This window comes from Hypanus sabinus, chromosome 20 (assembly GCF_030144855.1).
Source record: "Hypanus sabinus isolate sHypSab1 chromosome 20, sHypSab1.hap1, whole genome shotgun sequence".
Lineage (NCBI taxonomy): Eukaryota > Metazoa > Chordata > Chondrichthyes > Myliobatiformes > Dasyatidae > Hypanus > Hypanus sabinus.
Genome location: NC_082725.1, coordinates 8,736,894 through 8,759,607, shown reverse-complemented (window position 1 = coordinate 8,759,607; position 22,714 = coordinate 8,736,894). Strand labels below are relative to the sequence as shown.

Below are 22,714 nucleotides of genomic sequence, written 5' to 3'. Positions count from 1 at the left end.
GAAAATGAGTCCATTGCTTGTGGGAACATTTCAATGTTGGGACAAGTGAAGTTATCCCCTTTGGTTCAAAAGCCTGGTGGTTGAGGAGTAACAACTGTTCCTGAACTTGGTGCTGTGGGTCCTGAGGCTCCTGTACTCTACCTAGGCCTTTCAGTATTTGATAGCTTTCAATGGGATCCTCTTTCATTCTTCTAATCTCCAGCAACTACAGTCTCAGAGCCATCAGGTGCTCTGTACACGTTAACCCTTTCATTCCTGAGAACCCTTCCACCACCCTCTGGCTAGAGAAATTCGTCTACTTCTCTGATCTGGGTCAGTGAGTACTTATGATAGTTGTTCCTGCCCTGAAACTCATGTCTTTCTCTAGATTTTTACCAAATCTCTCTCTGAGTTGAGCTTGGTCATTAGATTCTTTCTGTTTTCCCAAAATCACTGATCATCCCATCACCTTCTCACTTACAGACATTGTCCTCTTTAATATTTCCCCCCTTCTTCAAAACCTTCACCCCTGACTCTTCTGACCTTGAAGACCCCTGGGCAATCTTTAACCTTCATTTCCTCTGATGAGTCTCAAGTTTCCCAAATGCCTTTCCATCTCCTTGTGACTCTCCAGTTTGAATCAGTCAGTCTCTGCCGCCACCACAACAGATATAGCAGAGGCAGGAACCGTGCCTTACCTTCGTTATTTTTTAAAGAAACCAATGAGCAACTCAGTAGCATAGTGGTCAGCACAATGCTTTACAGTGATAGCGATCTGGGTTCCGTTCTCACCGCTGCCTGTAACGAGTTTGTACGTTCTCCCCTTGACCGTGTGGGTTTCCTCCCACATTCCAAAGACATCCCAGTTGGTGAGTTAATTGGTCATTGTAAATTGTCCCATGATGAGGCTAGGGTTAAATCAGGGGATTGCTAGGCAGTACAGCTTGAAGCACCATAGGGCTTATTCTGAGCTTTATTCCATTAAATAAATAAGTAAGCTTTATTTCTCACATGTGCATTGAAACGCACTGTGAACTACGTCATTTGTGTCAAACCAAATCATCGAGGATTGTGCTAAGCAGCCCGCAAATGTTGTCACGCTTCTAACACCAACATATCATGCCCGTCGTGTACTAACACTAACCCATATGTCTTTGGAATGTGGGAGAAAAGCAGAGCACGTGGATGAAACCCACCTGGTCACAGGGAGAACATACAGTCTCCTTACCGACAGCATTCGGAATTGAACCCCAGTCTTACAGCTGGTGCTTTAATAGTGTTAACCACTATGTTAACTCTGCCATGGATGGTCCAAAGCCTGGCTGCTAAGGGAGGAGAGTTGGGCACGGGGCTAGCAACTCCATCCCATAAAAACCCAGAGCTCCAGAAACACCAACAGAAGCTCCAAAGACCTCATTACTGGGTGCGGAAGGATTTTCGAAGGTGGGCTACGCCTGGGATCAATTTGAAAGACTGGCCCAGGACGGAGGACTCTGGCAAGCTGCTGCCTGTGGCCCATGCCCCAGTATGGGTGATGAGCCAAGAATAATAAAAAGCACTGTTACTTTGCTGGTCCACAACGTGTATTTCGTTGTCTTCACCACCTTCCTCTACTCACTCTCTTTGATTGTCTGGCATTGAACTGGTTCCATTTGGAAACACCTTTCGTTATGTTCATCAACATACATTGCTGTTGGAACTTCCACCATATCAGGTTTCTTCCCCTCGAACGTGGCATTTTATGGAGAGGTTTCTGTTTTCCTCTGTGTTCCATGCTTGTGTGGTTTCGATGTACCGTCCACAATGCTCAGCTGTCATAGTAGCGAGCCTGGCATTGACACAGACAAGGAAACAGCCAGGTTACCTAAACTGGAGAAAGTCTGTAGACGCTGGAAGTCCAAAGCAACACCCACAAAATGCTGGAGGAAGTCAGCGGGTCAGGCAGCATCCACATCATGCTTGTTCCTCAGAGCTGCCATGGAGAAGGTGGTATAGGAGCCTTAAGTCCCACATCAGCAGGTTCAGGAACAGTTATTACCCTTCAACCATCAGGGTCCTGACCCAGCGTGGAGAACTTCACTCACCTCCACACTGATCTGATTCCACAATATATGGACTTGCTTTCAAATTCTCTAATACTTCTGTTCTTAGTATCTATCTATCTATATTTATGTATCTATCTATCTATTTTATATGCCTTTTTCTCTTTATTTATTTTTATATTTGGAGTTTGTTTTCTTTTGTACATTGTTTATCAGTTCTTGTTCATGTGTAGTTTTTCATTGAATCTGTAGTATTTCTTTGTTTAAGGTGAATGTTTGCAAGAAAATGAGTCTCCATGGTGATACATATATACATAGTTTGATGGTAATTTTACTTTGAAGTTTGATCTATGCTGCTAAAGCACTCTGGGCATCTCCTCCTTTTTCTGTTCCAATTAAATTTCTACTCCAGCTGATTATCAGCAGATACTGGAATATTGTTACATAAAATAAATATTATATTCCTTCATTTTTACCAAATTCTTTCCAGAGGTAATTATTATGATGATTATTCTTTGCACCTCTCAGAAAAATAAAACCATGGCATTTAAATAAATGTGAATTTCTCAAAGTAATCAATCACGTGTATGAATGCATTCATAATCAGATATCACAGACATATGTCATAAAATCGGTTGTTTGCCACAGCAAACAACCTGTACTTAATAAAGTGACCACTGATTGTATGTTCATGGTCTTCTGCTGCTGTAGCCCATCCACTTCAAGGTTCGATGTGTAGTGCGTTCACACCACTGTTGTTATATGTGGTTACTTGAGTTACTGTCGCCTTCCTGTCAGCTTGACCCAGTCTGGTTATTCTCCTCTGATCTCTCTCATTAACCAGGCATTTTCACCACAGAACTGCCACTCATTGGATGTTTTTTTTTGTTTTTCACACCATTCTCTGTAAACTCTGGAGACTATTGTGTGTGAAAAATCCCAGGGGATCTGCAGCATACTCAAACTACCCCATCTGGCACCAACAATCATTCCACGGTCAGTCACTTTGATCACATTTCTTCCCCATTCTGACATTTGGTATTAACAACAACTGAACTTCTTGACCATGTCTGGATGGTTTTGTGCATTGAGTTGCTGCCACATGATTGGCTGATTAGATGTTTGCATTAGCAAGCATGTTTATGAGGGGACTTGATCAAACAGCTCTAGAACCTGGGCCTCTGTACCTCACTCTGCAACTGGATCCTCGACTTCCTAACCAGAAGACCACAAAGTTTGCAGATAGATAACAAAATCTCCCCCTTGCTGACAATCAACATTGGCACACCTCAGGGATGTGAGGTTAGCCGACTGCTGTATTCTCTCTACACCCATGGCAGTGTGGCTGGGCACAGCACACAAGCCATCTATAAATTTGCTGATGATACAACTGTTTTTGACAGAATTTCAGATGGTGATGTGAGGCCGTACAGGAGTGAGAAATACCAGCTAGTTGAGTGGTGTGGCAGCAACAACCTTGCGCTCAAAGCTAGAAAGATCAAAGAGCTGGTCGTAGACTTCAGAAAGGGTAATATGATGGAACACTCACAGATCCTCATAGGGGGAGTAAAAGTGGAAAGTGTGAGCAATATCTCTTGAGGATCCATCCTGGGCTCAACATACCAATGCACCTATAAAGATGGTGTGACAGTGGCTATATTTCATTAGGAGCTTGAGGAGATTTGGTTTGTTGCCAAAGACTCACTCAAATTTCTACAGGTGTGCTGTGGAGAGCAATCTATTTGACTGCATCACTGTCTGGTACAGAACGTCTACTACACGGGATCAAAATAAACTGCAGAGTTGTAAATTCAGTCAGCTCCATCATGGGAACTAGCCTCCGTAGTATCCAGGACATCTGCAAGGAGCAGTGCCTCGAAAAGGCAGCATCCATCATTAAGGATGCCCATCAGCCAGCTCATGCCTGGTTCTTATTGCCACCATCAGGAAGGAAGTACAGAAGCCTGAAAGCACACACTCAAAGACTACCATCCAATTTAAGAATGGAAGTTGAACCCATGAACACTACCTCTCGACTTTTTTATTTCTATTTTTACACATTTCATTTAACTATTATATATATACTTCCTGAAATTCATGTTTTTTATTATTATGTATTGCTTTGTATTGCTGCTGCAAAGACAACAAATTTCACGACATATGCTGGTGATATTGTTAAATCTGATTCTGATTTCTGTGAGATCGGAATGTCAAACAATGCATGCAATGTCCATGGGAGGGTGCTGCTGCTCTAGATGCGGTGAATGCTAGCAAAAGTTACCACTGACAAATGCCATGAAATTTGTTGTGTTGCAGCAGCAATACTGTGCAATACAAACAAAATTACTATAAATTTAATCAATAGATATACAGACAGACAAATAGTGAGGTAGTGTTCACTGTTTATCCACCATTCAAAAATCTCATGGCTGAAGGGAAGAAAATGTTCTTAAAACATTGCCAGTGCTTCTTCAGACTCCTGTACCTCCTCTGTGATGATAGTAATGAGAAGAGATGATGGGGTGCCTTTAATGATAAGTGCTGCCTTTCTGAGGTGTCGCCATTTGAATATGTCCTCAATAGCAGGGCAAGTTGCGCCCCGGAGTCTGCAGCCTTCTGCACTGGAGCCTCCGTAACGGGCAGTGATGCAACCCATTGGCATGTTTATCTGTAGAAATTTGCAAGAGTCCTCGCTGACATATGAAATCTCCTCAAACTTGTAGTGAAGTATAGCCAAATGCAAGCATCAATGTGTTGGGTCCAGAATAGATCCTCTGAGATGTTAATGCCCAGGAACTTGAAGTTGCTCATCCTTTCCACTGCCGACTCCTCAATGAACATCGATGTGAAAACCACGATTAATGCATTGGTCTTACTGACATTGAGTACAGGGTTGTGGTTTGTGACGCCACCCAACCAGCTGATCTATCTCATTCCTGTATGCCTCCTCGTCACCAGCTGAGGTTCTGCCAACAACTGCGGTTTCAGCAATGGAATAGTATTCAAAGTAATTCTGTTAAATAGCAACAAAGAGCACATTTGACCAACATCATCATCATCATCAATATGTGCCATGCCATATGTCATGTAACATGGGTGATTACAATCAATGGCCATGATTGTTCCTGGCAAATTTTTCTATGGAAATGGTTCGCCATTGCCTTCTTCTGGACAATGTCTTTGCAAGATGGGGGACCCCAGCCTTTATTAATACTATTCAGAGATTGCCTGCCTGCCTAGTGTCAGTGGTCACATAACCTGGTCTTATGATATGCACCAGCTGCTCCCATGGGTTCATGTAACCCTGATCAGGGTGGTGGGATGGGCTAAGCAGGTGTTAACACCTTGCTCAAGGGTGACCTGCAGGCTAGCGGAGGGAAGGAGCACCTTACACCTCCTTTGGTAGAAATGTATCTCTACCCAGCCACCCAATTTAACCAACACCATAAGACATAGGAGCAGATTTAGGCAACTGGTCCATCAAATCTGCTCCGCCATTTAATCATGGCTGATCTTTTTTTATCCTCCTCCTCAGCCCCAGTTCCTGGCCTTCTCCCTGAAACCTTTGATGCCATGTCCAATCAAGAACCTATCAATCTCTGCCTTAAATACACCCAACGACCTGGCCTCCACAGCTGCCTGTGGCAACAAATTCCACAAATTCACCGGCCTTTGGTGAAATAAATTTCTCCACATCTGTTTAGAAAGGGCGCCCCTCTATCCTGAGGCTGTGCCCTCTTGTCCTAGACTCTCCCACTATGGGAAGTATCCTGTCCACATCTACTCTCTCTAGGCCTTTCAATATTCGAAAGGTTTCAATGAGATCCCCTCCTCATCCTGAATTCCAGTCAGTACAGACCAGAGCCATCAAACGTTCCTTGTATGATAACTCTTTCATTCCTGGAATCATCCTTGTGAACCTCATCTGGACCCTCTCCAATGCCAGCACATCTTTTCTAAGATGAGGGTCCCAAAGCTGTTCACAATACTCAAGATGAGGCCTCACCAGTGCCTTATAAAGCTTCAGCATCACATTCTTACAGCGACCTGTACTTAAATATCATTTTTATCAAATTTAAACACTCTAAGCTTACTTTGAAACACTTAAGTCACTTAGCATAATGGGAGTTAATTGGCTGAAGTGTGCACAAGAATATGCTTTAAGGAGCATCATAAATGAGGGCAGAAAAACCAAGAGATGAGGAGACTCATTCAGGAAATTGAAGAGATGAGAGGTGAACCTGATAACTTGATAGTTACTACACTGGAATGTTGAGTGCACGGGAGGTTGGAGAAGGTCATAGAAATAGTGAGGAGCATGGACATCAAAGGGTTTAACAATGAGAAGGTGTGTTTATACGCACGATGACTCTATAAAATCATGAGAGTTTTAAACCTAAGTCATTATTTAACTGGTATTCGGATTGGCAAGTGCAGAGACAATGGTGTGGGGAACTTGATGAGAGTGAGGATGCCGAGATCATAAGACAGGAGCAGAAGAAGGCAATATGGCCCATCAAGTCTACTCTGCCATTCCATTATGGCTGATTTATTGTCCCTCTCAGCCCCATTCTCCTGCCTTCTCCCTGTAACCTTTGATGCCATGACTAATCAAGAACCTATCAACCTCCCTTTTAAATACACCCTATGACTTGGCCTCCACAGCCGTCAGGGCAATGAATTCCACAGATTCACCACCGTCTCACTGAGGAAATTTCTCATTATCTTTATTCTAAATGGATGTCCCTCTATTTTGAGTCTGTGCCTTCTGGACCTAGACTCACCCACAATAGGAAACATCCTTTCTACATCCACTTGATCCAGACTTTTCAATAGTCAATAGATTTCAATGAGATCCCCCCTCATTTTTCTGTCTTTCAGTGAGTACAGGCTGTGTTCATTTTCAGGCATTACTGGATTTGCTCTCAGTTGTTTTCAATATTTTCAAAGGTTCATTTATTATCAAAGCATGTATCCATGTACAACTCTGAAATCTGTATTTCTCCAGAGAGCCACGGAACAAAGAATGAGAGTAAAATTCATTCAGAGAGAAACCTCAGCAACACCCCCTGTACAAAAAAGAACGGCATCCTGATCATCAAGACCCCCCTCCTCCCTGCACAAAACGGAACAGGAACATCAACCCCCAAAAATCCTCCCCTGACACAACAGAACAGAAAAGGTACCAAATATAAAAAAACACAAGTTTGAAAAAGTCCACAGTCCACAAACATAATAATCCAATCAATAAACAGAGTTCCATGATACCATCCTATGGTACCATTCATCAAAAGAGAGGAACACCACAGGAGGCAGAGAGGCCTACCTGCCAGCCTTCTCCTGCTGTGGTCAAAAGGCAGGCGGTCAGCACTAAACTCCTGCTTGTCTTCAGCCTTCGCTTGATGTCTCAATCTTTCTCAATGCTTTAATCGGTGATTAATGGACATTTCAATCGGCTCGCGTCTTGAAGTTTCTTTGCATCGAGTCTGTCCAAGTACGCACATGCTTCCTGGAATCTTCTCGGAGGAAGAAAAGCACTGGATCACTCAAATCATCTCCAACCTGTAGGTCGCAGGCTCTCACAGTCCCAGAAACATTTATGGTGAAAAACAGACCTAAAAGAAGTAAAAAAGCTTATTTTTGTGAGCTATCTGGAAGTTATCAACTGAGGGGGTATTGTACACTGGTACCATCTTGACTGGATTGTCAAGACAGCTAAAAGATTGAGGTAGCCAAGCCAAAATGTGTTTTTGTTAAGTTCAGCTTTATGTTTTAAAAGAAGTGAAAAGTTGTTCAACACAGACAAAATGTTGGAGGAAATCAGCAGGTTAGGCAGTATCTGTGAAAATGAATAGTCAACATTTCACGAACAGTCAACAATTCAGGACTTAAAAGGAAGGGGGAAGAAACCTGAATCCCTCTTTCTTTCCAATCCTGATGAAGGGTCTTGGACTGAAACATTGACTGTTTATTCCTTTCCATAAATGCTGCCTGACCTGCTGAGTTCCTTCACAATTTCATACGTGTTACTGTGGATTTCCAGCAACTGCAGAATCTCTTGGGTATTAGTGAAAAGAAGTTAATGTGTATAATTTGAACAATGTTTAATCTTATGAACAGTTAGGAAGGAAATAGGGAACATGACTTTGAGCAGCTGTTGAGAAAAGATGATAAAGAGATTAGTTATGAGACTGGTGAAGAAAAGTGGAAGCTGAGTGCATCTGGATTGGCCTCTGTGCATAAGTGTGATTAGGAGCTGCTAAACCACTTTAAAACAGGTTAGCCAGGTAGGAAAATGAAATTACTGAGCAACTCCTCTGGTTCCAGATTATTTGGTGCCATCTCTAGGTATTTTATTCCAAAGGTGATGTTGGGCGTATCATGCATTCAAGAAAATTATGGTATTTTGTTATGCAAAGCTTTAGGCTCTGCAGATTAGGAAGGAAAATGAAGCCAGAGAATGTCTAATCAAATTGACCTGAGTGCTCATCGGAATCTTTGTTTTCATGTTTCTCAGAACAGCTCCTCACCTTTGTCAGCTCCACATGAAGACAGATGTCTTCAGGACATCAAACACTGAGCTGCAGCATGCCAATCGATATATGTGGCATTCTCATGGACACTGAAGGAGACCTTCAATCCATTCTGGACCATTTTCCTCAAAGTGGAGTAGCCTCAGATGTCAGTTAACATTGAGAAGACAGAAGTTCTTCCAGCCTGCCTCCAGCCTTGCTCAAATCAATATTAACAGGGAGGCCTTGGTGACAATAGAGACTTTTCCAGCCTACCTCCAGCCTTGCTCAAATCAATATTAGTGTGGAGGTCTTGGTGGCAGTGGAGATTTTTCCAGTTTCCCTCTAGCCTTGCACAAATCAGTACTAAAGAGCAAACCTTGGTGATAGTGGAGTACTGCTGTTATCTTCATAGTTAACTCTCTCAGTGTGCTAACGACTGAGGTTTGGCATACCATTCAGTTCACAATACATCCACTAAGAAAATACCCTGAAGCATTTTGAATGATTGCAACCTACAGATGCAAAGATAAAGATGAGAGATCAAAGATTACCTTAATTTTTCATATGCACACTGAAATTGGTTCCTTAACATTCTTATAGTCAGGGGTGTTAGTGGGAATAAGCTCCCACTACATATTAAATGCTCCCAATGTAATGCATCTCACATAGCCTCTGACAACCAAGTCCAGCTCCTCAGTCTTCGTGTGTGGCTTAGATACTAAGTCCAGCAGAACTGTTCTCCAGACAGTCCTGAGTACTTCCTCTTGTGAGGAAGATTTTAGGCATATTATGTTGGTGCTTGCAGGCTGCATTCAGCACATACTCAGTGACATATTTTACTGTACCCAGTACTGTGCAAATGTCCTAGGCACTAGGTATGTGTGTGTGTGTGTGTATATATATATAGATAAGGTGCATGAGACTGTTGTACAGAAATGTAGTAATTTTATGTATTGCACTGTACTACTTTGAACTAATCCCACAAACTACAGACTCACTTTCAAGGACTCTTTACATCTCACGTATTCACTATTATTTTTATTTGCACTTTTTGTCATCTTGTGCACACTGGTTGTTTGTTGGTCTTTATGTATGGTTTTATGTAAATTCTATTATATTTCTTTTCCCCTTGTAAAGGTCTGCAATAAAATGAATCTCAAGATAGTGTATGGTGACGTAGAAGCACTTTAATAATAACCTGAGTTTGAACTTTGGATGGAAAAAAAGGAGTGTGCCGATGATCAAAGGATGTTTAAAGGTAAGAATGTGTTGCAACTTGCAGAGAGACTTAAACACTGTCATCATTATTATAATTATAATGTCATCACTGCTGTGTTGTGTGTTGTGTGATGTAGGCATTCATGGTCTTGACCATGATTGTTTTGGCGAGTTTTTTTTACCGATGCTGAAGCAAAAAGAAAAATTCATGACATATGTGAGTGATGATAAACCTGATTCTGATATGGGTCTCTATTGTGAACTGAGAGTGGGAAGGGGGCAGGGAGAGGGGAATCGTGGTTACTGAAAGGGAGGGAGCAAGAAGCACCAGAGCGACATTCTGTAATTATCAATAAACCAAATGTTTGGAATCAAACGATCTTGCCTGGTACCTTAGGGCCACCCACCTAACTCAGCCTAAAGGGAGGGGTGTGTGACAGGTGGTAGGGGTGGGGGGTGGCATGGGTGCAGATGGATTTTATCACAGCACTTTTGTTGTCAGTCTATCAGGACTGAAGCAGTTATATTTCTAGAGAACGGTGACCCCAGAATGTTGCCAGAAGGAGACTGAATGCTGACTCATCAATTAAATTTAGAGACTTGGAGAACTACAGCACAAAAACAGGTCCTTCAGCCCATCTAGTCTATACCAATCTGCTTTATTCCTTATCCCATCTACCCACGTTGTAATGAGCTCTTTGCATCTGTGCGGGGAGCCAAAGAGTGCTGGGCATCTGAATTTGTTTTAATGAGTATCATTGATCCCTTGTATTCTTTGTTTAAATTTTGTTCGGTTTATTTTGACTGACATGGGGTTTCTGAATTCTGTGATTATTTAAGTAGACTCCTGATTGGCACTAATCACAGGGTCCTAGCTTTGAGAATCTTTCATCTTGGGGTGTCACTTGGGTGAGCCACTGATGTTTTGGTTATTAGTAAACCTGGTCACCGTCTCTACTTGGTAGTCTGTCTTTCCTCTGCGTTTGGGTTTGATCTTTGCCAGCATACATCATAACGCTGCATGTTGTTTGTGTTACCTTGTGTTGTATCGATGACATCAAGGAAAGAGAATAATGATCAAACATTTGGTCAAAGGAAGGGAGAAGGTAGAAGAGAATCTGGTGCTGTGGTGGACTGCTGGAGAGGGTCTTATCCTGATGGGTCACGAAGAAGGTATTTGGTATATTGGACGCAGAGAAGGCTCAGTCACCAATGGTGTTGAGACAGGTATACAAGACTACAAAATATTCAAAACTTCATTTCCTTGAAACATTGCGCTTCGTAAGGAGAGCACACGATGAACAGTTGATCAAATACAAACGGCAAATGATCAACAGGTTAACAGGAGACATGAATAGCATCACAGAGAGCTGTTAACATAAAAGCCAGATGATACAGTTATCAGTCAAGCATTGTCACAGAAAAAATAAATTACAAACAGCTCTAAGATGGGATTTTCTTCTCTACACAAACAAAACCAAAACTCGACCCAGAGTTTAAATGTGTAAAGAGATCTAAGAGATTTAAGTGTATAAAATGCAACCTTGATCCAGTGAGAAGGTGTGATTTTTGACACTGCATTTCTCACCAGTGCTGAGGCATATCAAACTTTATTAACACAAGAAGGAACGGTCAGTGTAAAAAACATTACACTGCATTTTTAATGGATATGCTTTTTGTAACTTGTTTACAGATAGGAAGCATTTCATTCTGAGGCTGGCAGCCTGATGAACAAGTATAGAGAACCTGGATAAAATGATTTTATTGGCTTAGAAAAGAACTGGACTTGGACAGTTTGATTTTACGATCTTGTTGCAGAATTTTTTTTGCAGAATTACCAACGCGGCAGATTCAAATTACATATTGAAATTTATTCGAGGATTGAAAACAGGGTTAGTCAGAGAATCCTCCAAAGAATCTTCCAATTGGAAATTCGGCCATATCTTGCAACAGGAAAGACAAATCACTGTGACCTGGTCTGTTGAGTTCCTCCAGCATTTTGTGTGTGTTCCACTGTACCAATGCCTTGAGACCTAGCTTTGAATCAATTAGTGAACCAAATCTAATCTCAGATCGGGGACTCGGGCTTTAAAAAAAAATAAATTGCTTCCTGTTGCTCAGTCCAGGTGGTTCTGCCCAGGTTTTGAGTTGTACAGGGTTTAATGAAGCCATATATGGAACATGTGTGGCCTCCATGTTTTGCCTGACATACACCTTGTTTCTTTGGCTTTGAAATAATGTGTGGCACTGATCACAAGAAAACACTGTCCTTCCAGATAGAGGTACAGGAGCCTTAGGTCCCACACCACCAGGTTCAGCAACAGTTAATACCCTGCAACAAGCAGGATCCTGAACCAGCATGAATAACTTCACTTGAACCACTTTGAACTAATTCCACAAACTACAGGCTCACTTTCAAGGACTCTTTACAACTCACGTATTCACTATTATTTTTATTTGCACTTTTTGTCGTCTTGTGCACACTGGTTGTTTGTCAGTCTTTATGTATGGTTTTATGTAAATTCTATTATATTTCTTTTCCCTTTGTAAATGTCTGCAATAAAATGAATCTCAAGATTGTGTATGGTAACATAGAAGCACTTTAATAATAACTTGAGTTTGAACTTTGGATGGAAAAAAAGGAGTGTGCCAACGATCAAAGGATGTTTAAAGGTAAGAATGTGTTGCAACTTGCAGAGAGACTTAAACACTGTCATCATTATTATAATTATAATGTCATCACTGCTGTGTTGTGTGTTGTGTGATGTCGGCATTCATGGTCTTGACCATGATTGTTCTGGCAAGTTTTTTTTACAGAAGTGGTTTGTCATTGCCTTCTTCCAGGCACTATCTTTACAAGACGGGTGACCCCAGCCATTCTGGATACTTCATGGATCAACTGACTGGCGTCAGTGGTCGCATAACCCATAACCATGTATGGAGCCAAAGCAGATGTGGAGATCTTAAATAAATATTTTGCATCTGTATTTTCTCAGGAGATGGACACAGAGTCTACAGGAGTGAGGCAAAGTGGCATCAATTCATGGACCCTGTACGGATTACAGAGGAGGAGGTGTTTGATATGAGAGTGGATAAATCCCCAGGGCATGGCAAGGTGGCCCCTCGGGCCCTATGGGACGTAAGTCGAAAAATTGCCGGGGTCCTACTAAAGATATTTAACTCATCCTTAGTGACAGGAAAGGTACCAGAGGATTGCCAGTGTTGTTCCACTGTTTAAGAAAGGCTCCAGATATAATCCTGGAAATTATAGACCAGTGAGTCTGACAACAGTAGTGGGAAAAGCATTGTAAAGGACCAGATATATAACTATTTGGATAGACTTGGACTGATTAAGGTTAGTCAGCGTGGCTACGTGTGTTGTAGGTATGTCCAACTGATCTTAGAGTTTTTCAAGAAAGTTACCAGGAAAATGGATGAAGGCAAAGCAGTGGATGTTGTCTACATGGACCTTAGCAAGGCACTTGACAAGGGCTCACAAGGTCAAGAAGATTCAGTCGCTCAGCATTCAAGATGAAGTGTTAAATTAGATTAGACATTGGCTCTGTGTGAGAAGTCAAGAGAATGGCAGTAGATGGTTGTTTCTCTGACTGGAAGCCAGTAACTAGTAGAGTACCATAGGGGTCAGTGCTGGGTCTTTTGCTGTTTGTCTTCATCAGGACTGGAAAGGAAGGGGGAAAATGCTTGAATAAAAATGGTGGGTGAGGGGAGGGGAAGGTGATAGGTGAAACCAGGCTGGGAAAGATAAAAGGCTGGAGAAGAAGGAATCTGATGGAAGAGGAGAGTGGACCGTAGGAGAAAGGGAAGGAGAAGGGGACCCAAGGGGAGGCAAATGAGAAAATGTAATAGGCCTGAGTGGAGAATAGTTGAGGGGAAGGGGAAAGAATAAAATTTTTACTGGAAGAAGAAATCAATATTCATGCCATCAGGTTGGAGGCTACCCCGATGGAATATGAAGCATTGCTCCTCTGCCCTGAGGGTGGCCTCATCGTGGCACAAGAGGATGCCATGGACCAACATGGTGATACTCTAAAGTACTCTAGACTATCAGCACAGTGCTGAACAGACTCCGTGAATGAGGCCTGCAGTCATTGGGCTCCTGGAGCAGCTTCTCTCGCCCCGGTGGTTCTGTGGCCGTGGACTCACTTTTGGGGATTCTGTGGTTAATGTTCTGTGTGTTATATGTTTACTTTTTATTGTTTGTGCGACTTCTCTTTTTTCACAGGTTTGATGGTCTTTCTTGAGTGGGAGCTTTCTTTAAATGGGTTCTATGGAGTTGCTTTGTTCTGTGACTGCAAGAAGACAAAATTCAGGGTTGTATACTGTATACATAATAAAAATACTTTGAAATATATTTTCAGTAATTTCCAAAGGATGTAATACAATGCAAGATACACACCACATTCTCTTTCAGTATCTTGTGCACCAGGAATGAGGATGTCATCGAAGGTCACATCTGTGCGCCCAGTGCGGGTTGCTGAGAAGTGTGTGTTGTCATTGATAGGGTCAAGAACATTCCCAACAATTAAATATCCTGTTAGCATTTAGTACCTTGTTACTTATGACAAAATGAGCAATGATCCAAATATCTCAAATGCATGTTTGCCCCACAAATATCTGCCCATGTTTTGTTTTATCTGCCAATACATATTTCACTCCTGCTCGAGCTCTCAAGTCTTCTTCCATCGGTCTATTAAATTTAAACAATCTCCCTCAAATGACAATCAGAAGGTCAGCTTTTGTGAACTACACTCCTAAACTGTGGAACTCAATACCTAAAACTATAAGTAATGCAGACTCAGTTGATGCTTTTAAACATAAACTCAAAATGAATTTATTTAACTAACATCATTTTGACTTTTATATTCCTGTTTGCACATTATTCCATTGTAAAGCACTTTGAACTACATCAGTTGTATGACAAGTTCTCTATAAATAGGTTATTATTTTTAATATATTCAGTAACCCAGATTAATAGAGTTTCATCAATGGCAGTATTGATTTTGGTAAAACTCTGACACTGTGTAGTGCATGCATGAGGCTAGAGGAAATTTACAATTTTCTCGTTGTTTCCTCGTTCTGATTGAAGTTATCTTTATGATTATACATCTAACTCAGATCAATTGCAAAGGCAGTTGGCCTTGGCCAAATTACACATAGTTCTTGGTTCTCCCAATGCAGAAGTAACAGTGTGGTTTAGACATATTGTATTCTATTACCAAGTGTAGGGAAATGCATGGCTGTGCACTTTGATAGAAGGAACAAATGCATAGACTGCTTTATAAATGGGGAGTGAATTCAGAGATCAGAGGTGCAAAGATAGTCCTGGAGCAGGATTCCCTAAACGTTAACTTGCAGGTCCATTTGGTAGTTAGGTAGGTAAATGCAATGTTAGCATTTATTTCAAGAGCATTAGAATATAAATGCAAGAATGTTTTGCTACGGCTTTATGAGGCATTGGTCAGACCACATTTGAACTATTGTGAGCAGTTTTGGGCACCTTATCTAAGAAAGGGTTTACTGGCATCAGAGAGGGTCTAGAGGAGGTTCATGAGCATGATCCCAGGAATGAAAAGGTTAATGTATGAGGGGCATTTGATGGCTGTTGGATGTGCACCCACTGGAGTTTAGAAGAATGAGAGCAGGTCTCATTGAAACCTTCCGAACATTGAAAAGACCAGATAGAGCGGATACGGAGAATATGTTTCCAACAGTGGGAGAGTCAAGGACCAGAGGACACAGCCTCAGAAATAAAGGATGTTCCTATAGAACAGAGATGAGGAAGAATTTCTTTGGCCAGAGGGAAGCGAATCTGTGAAATTCATTGCTACAGATTGCTGTGGAGGCTAAGTCATTGAATATATTTAAAATGGAGGTTGATAGTTTCTTAGAACATAGAAATCTACAGCACATTACAGGCCCTTCAGCCCACAATGTTGTAATGTTGTAACCTACTCTAGAAACTGCCTAAACTTTCCCTACCACATAGCCCTCTAATTTTCAAAGCTCCATATGCATATCTCTTAAAAGACCCTGTTACATCCACCTCTACTACCATTACTGGCAATGCATTCCATGCACCCACCACTCTGTGTCCCCCCAAAACTATTTCCAAGCACCTTAAAATTATGCCCGTTCTTGTTAGCCATTTCAGCCCTGGGAAAAAGCCTCCGGCTATCCACACGATCAATGCCTCTCATCATCTTATACATCTCTGTCAGGTCACAGCTCATCCTCCATCATTCCAAGGAGAACAGGTCAAGTTCACTCAACCTGTTCTCATAAGATATGCTCCCCAATCCAGCCAGCATCCTTGTAAATCTCCTCTGCACTCTCTCTCTATAGTATCCACATCCTTCCTGTAGTGAGGTGATCAGAACTGAACACAGTCCTCCAAGTGGGGTCTAACTAAGGTCTTATATAGCTGTAACGTTACCTCATGGGTTTTGAACTCAATCCCATGATTGATGAATGCCAACTCACCGTATGCCTTCTTAACAACACTGTCAGTCTGTGCAGCCGCATTGAGTGTCCTATGGACACGGATCCTCTGATCCTCCACACTGCCAAGAGTCTTATCATTAATATTATATCCTGTCTTCAAATTTGATCTACCAAAATGAACCATTTCACACTTATCTAGGCTGAATTCCATCAGCCACTTATCAGCCCAATTCTGCATCCTATCGATGTCCCACTGTAACCTCTGGCAACCCTCCAGACTATCCACATCACTCCCAACTTTGGGTTATCTCTACTCCCTTTCCTGAACAAGGGAACAACATTTGCAACCCTCCAATCCAGTCCCTATTGATGATGCAAAGATCATCGCCAGAGGCTCAGCAATCTCCTCCCTCGCTTCCCACAGTAGCCTGGGGTATATCTCATCTGGCTTCTGTGACTTATCTCACTTAATGCTTTTCAAAAGCTTCAGCACATCCTCTTTTTTAATGTCTATATTCTCAAGTGTTTCAGTCCACTGTAAGTCATCCCCACAATTGCCAAGGTCCTTTTCCCTGGTGAATACTGAAGTATTTATTAAGTACCTCCACTACCTCCACCATCTCCATGCACGTATTTCCATTATCGCACCTGATTGGTCCTGTTCTCACCTGGCTCATCCTCTTGCTCCTCACATTGTAGAATGCCTTGGGGGAGGGGGGTGGTGTGGTTCCATACTCCTGCTCACCAAGGCCTTCTCATGGTCCCTTCCAGCTCTCCAAATTTCATTGTTAAGCTCCTTCCTGGCAAATCTTGTAATTTTCTAGAACTCTAAAAGTACCTAGTTTCTTGAACCTTTTGAAAGGTTTTCTTTTCGTCTTAACAAGATTTTCTACATTCTTTGTACACCATGGTTCTTTAACCCTACCATCCTTCTCCTGCCTCGATGGAACATACCTATGCAGAACGTCATGCAAATATTCCTTGAACATTTGCCATGTTTCTGCCATGCATTTCCCTGAGAACATCTGCTCCCAACTAATGTTTTCAAATTTCTGCCTAATAGCTTCATATTTCCCCCTACCCTAATTAAATGTTTTCCCAAATTGTCTGCTCCAGTGCTATGGTGAAGGAGATAGAGTTGTCATCACTACCACCAAAATGCTCTCCCCCAAGAGGTCTGACACCTGACCAGGTTCATTTCCCAATTCCAGATCAAGTACAGCCTCTCTTCTAGTTGGCTTCTCTACATATTGTGTCAGGAAAACCTTCCTGAATACACCTAACAAACTCTACCCTATCTAAACCCCTTGGGCTAAGGAGATGCCAGTCAATATTAGGAAAGTTAAAATCACCCATCACAACAACCCTATTATTATTGCACTGTTCCAGAATCTGCCTCCATATTTGCTCCTCAATGTCCCTGTTAATATTGGGTGGTCTATAAAAAACAGCCAGTAGATTTATTGCCCCCTTCCTGTTTCTGACTTCCACTCACATTGACTCAGTAGACAATCCTTTCATGACTTCCTCCTTTTCTGCAGCCATGATACTATCCCTGATTAGCCATGCCACACCCCCACCTCTTTTGCCTCCCTCCCTGTCTTTTCTGAAACATCTAAAGCCTGGCACACTCAGCAGCCATTCCTGCCCCTGAGACATCCAAATTTCTGTAATGGCCACAACGTCATAATTCAACATATTGATCCATGATCTAAGTTCGTCCGCCTTGTTTATGATACTGCTTGCATTAAAATAGTCACATCTCAAACCATCTGGTGGAGTACATCTTTGCTCTATCATCTGACCATTCTTCCTCACCAACTCACTACAAACTGTCTATACTTGTGTGCCAACCGCCTCTACTTCTTCACTTCCGTTCCCAGCCCCCTGCAAATTTAGTTAAAACCCTCCTCAATAGCATTAGAAAACCTCCCTCCCAGGATATTGGTTCCCCTCCAGTTCAGCTGCAACCCATCCCACTTGTACAGGTCACCCCTTCCCCAGAAAAGGTTCCAATGATCCAAGAACTTCAAACCCTTCCCCCTGCACCATCTCCTCAGCCACACATTCATCTGCACTATATTCCTCTTCTGACCTTCCCTAGTTTGTTGCACCTGGATTAATCTGGAGATTACCACCTTGGAGGTCCTGCTCTTCAGCCTCCTTCCTGACTCCTGAAACTTACTGTGCAGGACCTCTACACTTCTCCTGTCTATGTTATCAGGACCTTTGGCTGCTCACCCTCCCCTTTAAAAATATTCTGCATCCACTCAGAGACATCCTGGACTCTAGCCCCAGGAAGGCAACACACTATCCTGGCGTCTCTTTTGCTACTGCAGTATCTCCTGTCTGTCCCCCTAATTGTTGAGTCCCCTGTGACTTTTGCTCTGCGTGACTTCATCCTTCCCTTCTGAGGCTCAGAGCTGACCACAGTCTGAATGGTCTGGCTGCTGCTGCCTTGCCCAAATAGGTCATCCCCCTACAACAACACACACAAAATGCTGGTGGAACACAGCAGGCTAGGCAGCATCTATAGGGAGAAGCACTGTCGACGTTTCGGGCTGAGACCCTTCGTCAGGTCATCCTCCTCACCAATATCCAAACGGGACACCTATTTCTGAGGGAATGTCCACAGGGGGACCCTGCACTGACTTCTTTCTCCCTTTACCTCTCTTGGTGTTCACCCAGCTTCTCCCTGAATTCTGAATTCTGCACTCTGGGCACAACCACCGGCTCTGACCCCAGGTAATCCCAAATTCATCCAACTCCAGCTCTAGCTCCTTAATTTGGTCTTTAAGTTGGCTGCACTTCCCGCAGCTGTCATCAGGGAGACCATCAGGTTCCATGAATTCGCACATCCTACCGAAGGAGCATTTCACCGTGCCATCCTGCCTGCCCTGTACAAAGACCAAATCAGCAATAAAGAAAGGAAAATCCTGCCCTTCGTACTTGCTTCTTTGACATCAGCCTCCTCTCGCTGAGGTCTCTTGAGTCAACGTCTTTAAGTTCCCACTCTGACTCTAGCCCACACTCCGACGACGGCCGCTCTGCTAGACCCTATCTCTGTATAATGGCTTAATAAATAAGAACCCCCCCACCCTCATGCAAGAAGAAAGAACTCACCACGCCTGGGGGTGCTCTGCCTGCCTTCTGTTGCCACCGATGCCTCTGGTGCTTCTTGCGCCTGTGCACTGGCTGCTGTTTTTACGGAAAACCCCCACGCAAGGAGAAGGAACTCACCACGTTTAGAAGTGTCCGCCTGACTTCCGTTGCTGCCGATGCCTCTCTGATTAGTAAGGGCATCAAAGGTTATGGGGAGAAGGAAGGAGGATGAGGTTGAGAGGGAAAATAAACCTGATTCTGAATCCCTGTCTGTGAGCCGTGATAAAGATATGGGATTCCTCCTGCTTCTGTGGCTGAAGTACGTGGCGGGAATGCACAAACAGTACAGGGAGTGCAAACTATCTACCCACTTCTTGCTGCCTCAGTGGAACAGTCAAGTAGTGAAAGACCCCTCCCACCCCAGACATTCTCTCCTTCCCATTGACCAGAACATACAAAAGCCTGAGAGAACTCAAGGACAGCTTCTTTCCTGCTGTTATTAGATAATTGAAAGGTTCCCTTGTACATAAAGCTGGATTCTGGACCTCATAATCCACCTTGTTATGATCTTGCGCCTTATCGTCTACCTGAACTGCACTTTCTCCGTAACTGTAGCACTTTAATCTGCATAATGTTATTATTTTACCTTGCTCTACCTGAATGCACTGTTTGATCTGCGTGAACAGTTCGCAAGACAAATACAAACGATTCTGTAGATGTTGGAGATCCAGGGTAACACACACAGAATGCTGGAGGAACTCAGCAGGTCAGGCAGCATCTATGAAGAGGAATAAGCACCAACATTTTGAGTCCTGATAAAGGGTCCTGGTGAAAAACATTGACATATTTCTCTCCGTAGATGCCGCCTGGCCTGATGAATAGCAAGACAAGTTTTTCACTACACCTCAATGTGTGTGACAGTATTAAACCAATTTACTGTCCTCTCCACCACCACTTTGCCCAGCTGTGTAGGAGAGGATTAGAGATTCTAATATGCCTCTTTCACCTCCCGAGAGCCCACAGAACCTGGAGTGGAGACAAATCATGTTGGACCCTGGCTCCAGTCTCAGAAGGAGCAATTGACTTGCAAGATGGGGCCAGTGATGTGTTTTAGACAACTACAAAACTGCTAGAAACTCTTCTTCTTCTTGACACACTGCTTCTCCTGAACTGTGGTCGCTGCGATACGTAGCCTGCAATTTTCATTTTAAGGATGTACTTTTGAGCCGATTAAATGACCTACCATTTTTGTGCTCTTCCAGTGGATTTGGCGAACCGGATTCTGGGGAGTGCAGGTGTGGCCTTTGCTGGGAGGTGGATGATGCGTAGTGACCCGATGGCAAATCGTGAACTCATGGTTGGCACCGACTAAATTGTTGAGCCAGACTAAAATCGTCGAGGATGAGAATGGCAAATGAACAGGTGTCCAGTACCATTTGTCTGTGTTTAACTATTCTCTTCTCCCTCTCTTCTTGCTACTAATATCAAGCGGGAGGTACAGGGGTCTTGGGTCTCACAGTTCAGGAGCAGTTGTTACCCTGCAGCCATCGGCCTCCTGTCTGGGCTTCATCCACCTCAGCGCTGAATGGGCTCTGCAGCTGTAGATTCACTTTTGGGGACGGTGCATTTTATGTCCCATGTGTTTTTGTTTACTCTTCTTTACTAATTGTGCGATTTGATCAAGGCACTTCAACACTGAACTGGCTCTGTGGCTGCAGATTCACTTTCAGGGATACTCTGGTTAATATTCTGTGTGTAATTGGTGTTTTATTAAGAAGGTTTGGACGATTTTGTCATTTTTCACACTTCAGATGCCTGATGATCTTTGTAATGTGTTTTTTTAAAAATGGATTTGATGCACCATCAATAACTCACACTGAGATGTAAGGCGAGATATCGGCTTTTATTGACTGGAAGAAGGAACCAGGAGTGAGTGTCCATCATACTATGTCCTGGAGACTGAGGCCGAGCGGCAGGCCTCAGATCTCCTTTATACAGGGGCCTGTGGGAGGAGCCACAGGAGCAGTCAGCAGGGGCGTGTCCAGACAGGCACATAGTTCACCACAGGATTCTACTGTGTTTCTTTGTTTTGTGGCTGTCTGCAAGAAGACAATTCTCAAATTGTATGCATTATACTTTCTTTGATAATAAATGTAATTCATCTTTGATAGGGAGCCTGTAGGTCACTGGTTCGATCCTCAGCTGAGGCAGCGTGTTTGTGTCCTTGAGCAAGGCACTTAACAACACATTGCTCTGCGACAACACTGGTACCAAGCTGCATGGGTCCTAGTGCCCTTCCCTTGGACAACATCAGTGGCGTGGAGAGGGGAAGGCCTGCAGCATAGTCAACTGCCGGTCTCCCATACAACCCTGCCCAGGCCTGCGCCGTGGAAACCTTCCAAGGCGCAAATCCATAGTGTCATGAAACTAACGGATGCCTATTTATTTAGGGAGGCTCTCCTACCAAAACTAGTCAAAACTACCAATGCAGCACTGGCACCAGCCTACTGTTATCAAGGAGGTCTATACAGGAAGGTGCTGGATAAAGGCCAGCAATATCATGAAAGGTCCCACCCAGTCTACTCATGGACTGTTTGTCTCACTCCTATCAGTGAGAATCCACGCCAGGACTATATGGCCATACATACAATCAATCTATGTATATAAACTATCCTTATGTGTTTATGTTTATTGTTTTTTTTTGTGCTGCATCGGATCCGGACTAACAATTATATCGTTCTCCTTGACACTTGTGTACTGGAAGTGACATTAAAACAATCTTAAATCTTGACAGCTCGGGGAGGCGGTGCCACGCGGTTGCCCCACCTACTTGGTTTGAATGGCAGCTGCGGGCGAGCGGCTGTGCTCCGCCTCTCCTGCGTGATTGACAGTTGCGGCTGCCCCGGGGCTTTGGTGGGCAGCTGCGGGGAGGTTGGTCAGCGACATCCAACGTGGTGTTAATCCGCTTTGCCTTTATCTAATTCCCACCTGCCACAGACAGCAGCGACGTGTTTAGTTACTGCGGACGGGCCAAGCGGTGTATCAGAGTTCCATCACCCGGTAAGCGCACTGTTTCTTTGTGAGTTCATTAATCGTTAATGCCAGCAGGCTCTTTATTGTTGTATATATTGTTACTTAATTTCATACGGTGGCAGTGGAATACTGTGCGCTTGGAGCGGGTCGGTCGTGTTTGCCAAAGCCGTTTCCCTGGTTTGGGGAAAGTTGGAAGGGGGTTTGTCCGTGACTGTGAACGGCAGGACTGTCCGGGGAGGGACTGAGCCAGCCGCCGTGCCGACAGTGGGGAGTTTAGCACCACCACTGCTGAATTATCCACACGTTGCTGAATAGCTGATGTGTTTTTCAAAGTTATTTCAGTGTCTTGAGAGGGGAATCTTA

The 22,714-nt window shown here is 43.3% G+C and overlaps 1 protein-coding gene across 12 annotated transcripts in view; it reads left to right on the top strand.

The window, feature by feature from the left end:
* Positions 1-22,714, top strand: part of wipf3 (WAS/WASL interacting protein family member 3) — a 103,110-nt gene that overhangs the window by 27,042 nt on the left and 53,354 nt on the right. For 4 of the 12 annotated variants that reach the window (XM_059945042.1, XM_059945043.1, XM_059945041.1 and 1 more), the window contains exon 3: positions 9,674-9,794. The gene's annotated coding sequence lies outside the window, so the exon portion shown is untranslated. Of the gene's footprint in view, positions 1-7,054; positions 7,204-9,673; positions 9,795-22,175; positions 22,379-22,714 lie in introns of those variants that run through there. The other 8 variants (XM_059945039.1, XM_059945046.1, XM_059945038.1 and 5 more) reach the window with 4 other exon arrangements.